Here is a 4,685-nt window from a genome sequence, read left to right on the forward strand (position 1 = left end):
AGCCCAGGAGTTGGAGGTTGCTGTGAGCTGTAATGCCATGGCACTCTACCCAGGGGGACAGCTTGAGGCTCTGTCTCAAAAAAAAAAAAAAAAAGAAGAAGCAGTCTAGTGGGGTATGGTAGCTCATGCCTATAATCCCAGCACTGTGAGAGGCAGAGGAGGGAGAATTGCTGGAGGTCAGGCGACTTGAGTGTGACCCTGACTCATTGAAAAAATGAAAAACTCAGCTAGGTGCCCGGGCAAGCACAGAACGCAAAGGCAGCAGGATGCCCACAGCCCAAGTCTGAGGTTGCAGTGAGCTATGATGCCACTGCACTCTGCTCAGGGCATGGGGTAGGACTCTGTCTCAACAACAACAACAAAAAGAAGTTGGAAGTTGTCTATACTGATATTTCTATTTTCTCTTTTCCTACTCACTCAGCCACCCACTGATCCCTTTACTCCACAGAAACACTTCCTTTTTTACCAAGATCACTAGTGACCAACTTACTGCTTCATACATAGTTAAGAGCACTAAGCTAACCCTACAAGAAATAAGCTTTAGTTTTGGCTGTGATGTGACTAGGGCAATTTGCCTACTCTTTCTACAAGTGACTTCTTTACCCATAACATGAAGAAATTATTTTAAATCCTTCTGGTTATAATTCCTCTGAGTTTTATACACACTCATGTAGGAATTAAATCACCACTCCTCTCATGGTTAAACAAGAATGATGTAAAATCAGGCTAGACCAGCTTCTGAGAGAAGCCGGGGTTTGTTTTTGTTTTTTGAGACAAAGTCTCACTCTGTCACCTGTGGCAGTGCTATGGCATCACAGCTCACAGCAACCTCAAACTCTTGGGCTGAAGCAATTCTCTTGCCTCAGCCTCCCAAGTAGCTGGGACTATAGGTGCCCACCACAACGCCCAGCTATTTTTTGTTGTTGTTGCAGCTGTCATTGTTGTTTAGCTGGCCTGGGCCAGGTTCGAACCCACCACCCTTGGTGCATGTGCCCAGTGCTGTAACCACTGTGCTACGGGTGCCAAGCCAGAAGCCAGGGTTTTTTTTTTTTTTAGAGACAGAGTCTCACTTATCACCCTTGGTAGAGTGCCATGGCATCACACAGCTCACAGCAACCTCCAACTCCTAGGCTTAGGCGAGTCTCTTACCTCAGCCTCCCGAGTAGCTGGGACTACAGGTGCCTGCCACAACACCTGGCTCAGAAGCTAGGGTTTTGATGTCTTGTTTGATGAGTCATCAACAAGCTTCAGAACCCAACATGTAAAGATTTTGGTAGTGAGCATGATTTCTAAAGCCTCTTTCAAATACAATTTTTTTTCAGAGATGGGGTCTCACACTGTTGCCCAGGCTAGAGTTCAGTGCCATGAGCATAGGTCACTGTAACCTCAATTTCCTGGGCTGAAGTGATACTCTTGCCTCAGCCTCTTAAGTAGCTGAGACTATAAGCATGTACCATCACACTCAGCTAATATTTTATTTATTTTAATTTTTAATTTTTTAATTTTTTAATTTTAGAGACAGAGTCTCACTTTATCGCCCTTGGTACAGTGCCATGACATCACAGCTCACAGCAACCTCCAACTCCTAGGCTTAGGTGATTCTCCTGCCTCAGCCTCCCGAGTAGCTGGGACTACAGGCGCCTACCACAATGCCTATTTTGTTGCAGTTTGGCAGGGGCTGGATTCGAATTCGCCACCCTCGGAATATGGGGCCAGCATGTACCCACTATGCCACAGGCGCTGCCTCTTTTTTTTTTTTATTGAGAAAGAGTCACTTTGTCACCCTCTGTAGAGTACCATGGTGTCATAACTCATAGCAACCTCAAACTCTTGGGCTCAAGCAATTCTCTTGCAGCTATTTTTTTTGGTAGAGACAGAGTTTCACTTTATCACCTACAGTAGAGTGCTGTGGTGTCACAATAGCTCACAGCAATTTCCTAGGCTTAGGTGATTTCCTTGACTCAGCCTCCTGAGTAGCTAAGACTACAGGTGCCTGCCATAATGCCCAGCTATTTTTTTGTTGCAGTTTGGCTGGGGCCAGGTTTGAACCCACCACCTTCAGTATATGGGGCCGGCACCCTGCCCACTGAGCCACAGGCACAGCCCAACACCCAGCTATTTTTTGTTGTTGTTGCTTGTCTGTTTAGCAGGCCCAAGCCGGGTTCAAACCCACCAGTCCTGGTGTACGTGGCTGGTGCCATAACCACAGAGCTAAGGATGCCAACATTTTATTTTTTTGTAGACAGGGTCTCATTATGTTGCCTAGGTTGGTCTTGAATTCCTGGCTCAAATAACCTATCCACTTTGGTCTCCCTAAGTGCTGGGATTATAGGTGTAAGCCAGCACAGCCAGTCCCAAATTCATTTTAAAGTCCAATTCAAATTGAAATTAGGGAATTATATTCTGTATGTTTATAATTTTTTTTTAAATGTTTACAATTTCTATCACATACTTTCTTAAGCTGCTTTGAGAGTCTTTGACAAATAAAGTCAACTTGATAGTGTGGAGAGGCGTTGCCCCTGGTTGCTGTTGAATCCAGGGACCTAAGGCCCAAGCCTCTTCCCTCACAAACACTAGCTCTGTTATTAGAGTTTCCTTCTAAGTGAAGTCCCAGATGAACTACCAGGAGTACAAATAAGGGCCTACAGGTCAAGCCAAGGATAAATATTCTGGGTAACCTTTGAAAAATAGATAAAATTTCTTGCTTCACATCCATTCATAGTGCCTCACATTAAACCTTGAGAGTACTTGACCAGGCTCAGTGCCTGTAACACAGTGGTTATGGCACCAGCCACATACACTGAAGGTGGCAGGTTCAAACCCAGCCCAGAACAGCTAATCAATTGCAGCAAAAAAATAGCCAGGCTTGTGGCAGGCGCCTGTACTCCCAGCTACTTGGGAGGCTGAGGCAAGAGAATCGCTTAAGCCTACGAATTTGAGGTTGCTGTGAGCTGTGACACCATAGCATTCTATTGAGGGCAACATAGTGAGACTCTGTCTTAAAAAAAAAAAAAAGAGTACTTGATCAGAAAAAGAGTACTTGATCAGACTTATGCACCTGATCAACAACCATATTTACTCATCACCAAAGCCATAGAATTCATACATATAGGACTCCTCTCTACTTTGATTTAGTAAATCTATCAAACAGTTCCTTGCATTCAATCCCAGACTAAAATTATAAGCACAGGTCTGAGATCCTGAATGTGGTTAGATTTAAAAAGCATAGTCTTATAGTTGAAATGTACCTCCACAGATAATGGGTAGGCCTACCAAGAAGGTGCCTGTGCATACCCCCTCCTCTATAGCACATGCAAATCCAGCCACTGCATGCAAGTACCAGACTTGGGCACAAAAACAATGACACATTTCAATCAACACTCACCCTCTAGGTTCTCCAGAAAGGAGCTGGACATGAGAGCACACTGTGGTGTGGCCATTTCTCTGCTGAACCTGACGCTTGGTGTTCCAAGTCAGACATAAACTGGTCTGTGTCAAAGAAGACAACATCACTACCAAATGGAACAAACCAGAGGGTGAATTTAATCTGCTACAGCGTCCAGCTTTTTTTCTATAATCAAGAGGATGGCTCCCCACATTTTATTAGACAATATGAATATTGGAGTCCAATTATTTAGGCAATGGATGATTTTCTTAAATAAAAGGGCAATAACTTTAAAGAGTTACAATTATAGGTTTCAGGTATAAATTCAGTTTTAAATAAACTAGTTTTTATTAGATTAAATCTATTATTATTATAGTTCCCAAATACTTGGCTATGGCTACTGCAGAATTATCTGAGCACCTGATAAAAATATAAACTTGTGGGTGCTTGATAAAAATATAAATTCTTAAGACCACAAACCAAAATCTCTAAAGCAGCTCGGTGCCCATAGCATAGTAGTTATGGCACTAGCCACATACACCAAAGGTGGCGGGTTAGAACCCAACCCAGGTCAGCTAAACAATAGCTAAACTGCAACAAAAATAGCCAGGCGTTGTGGCAGGCACCTGTAGTCCCAGCTACTTGGGAGGCTGAGGCAAGAGAATTGCTTAAGCCCCGAAGTTTGAAGTTACTGTGAGCTGTAACACCACAGCATTCTACTGAGGGTGACCCAGTGAGACTCTGTTTCCAAAAAATAAATAAATAAAACAAAATCGCTAAGGCTGGCATCCCAGAAAACTATATGCATAATCAAATCTGAGGTCCCTAGAGGAATTTTTTTTTTTTTTTTGAGACAGAATCTCACTTTGTAGTCCTCAGTAGAGTGCTGTAACATCATAGCTCATAGCAACCTCAAACTCTTGGGCTCAAGTGATTCTCTTGCCTCAGCCTCCCAAGTAGCTGGGACTAAAGGTGCCCACCACAATGCCCTGTTACTTTTAGAGACGAGGTCTCGCTCTTGCTCAGGCTGGCCTCGAACCTGTGAGCTCAGGCAATCCACCCACCTCAGCCTCCCAATGTGCTAGGATTATAGGCGTGAGCCACCACACCTGGCCCACTCAGAGGAATAATTTTTAAATTAAAGTTCACATCTATCAGAAATCGATGAAATCAATTGAGCAACTTGAAACCAGTATTTTAAAAAAGAGAAATGGGGCAGCGCCTGTGGCTCAGTGGATAGGACGCCGGCCCCATATACCAAGGGTGAGGGGTTCAAACCCGGTCCCAGCCAAACTGCAAT

At 43.9% G+C, this 4,685-nt stretch overlaps 1 protein-coding gene across 1 annotated transcript in view; it reads right to left on the reverse strand.

Annotated features, from left to right (window-relative positions):
* Positions 1-4,685, reverse strand: part of NFATC3 (nuclear factor of activated T cells 3) — a gene marked incomplete at its 5' end in the record, with an annotated part of 113,526 nt that overhangs the window by 13,620 nt on the left and 95,221 nt on the right. The window lies entirely within an intron of this gene.

Source organism: Otolemur garnettii, unplaced genomic scaffold (assembly GCF_000181295.1).
Source record: "Otolemur garnettii isolate 467f Iridium unplaced genomic scaffold, OtoGar3 scaffold00151, whole genome shotgun sequence".
NCBI classification, from domain to species: domain Eukaryota; kingdom Metazoa; phylum Chordata; class Mammalia; order Primates; family Galagidae; genus Otolemur; species Otolemur garnettii.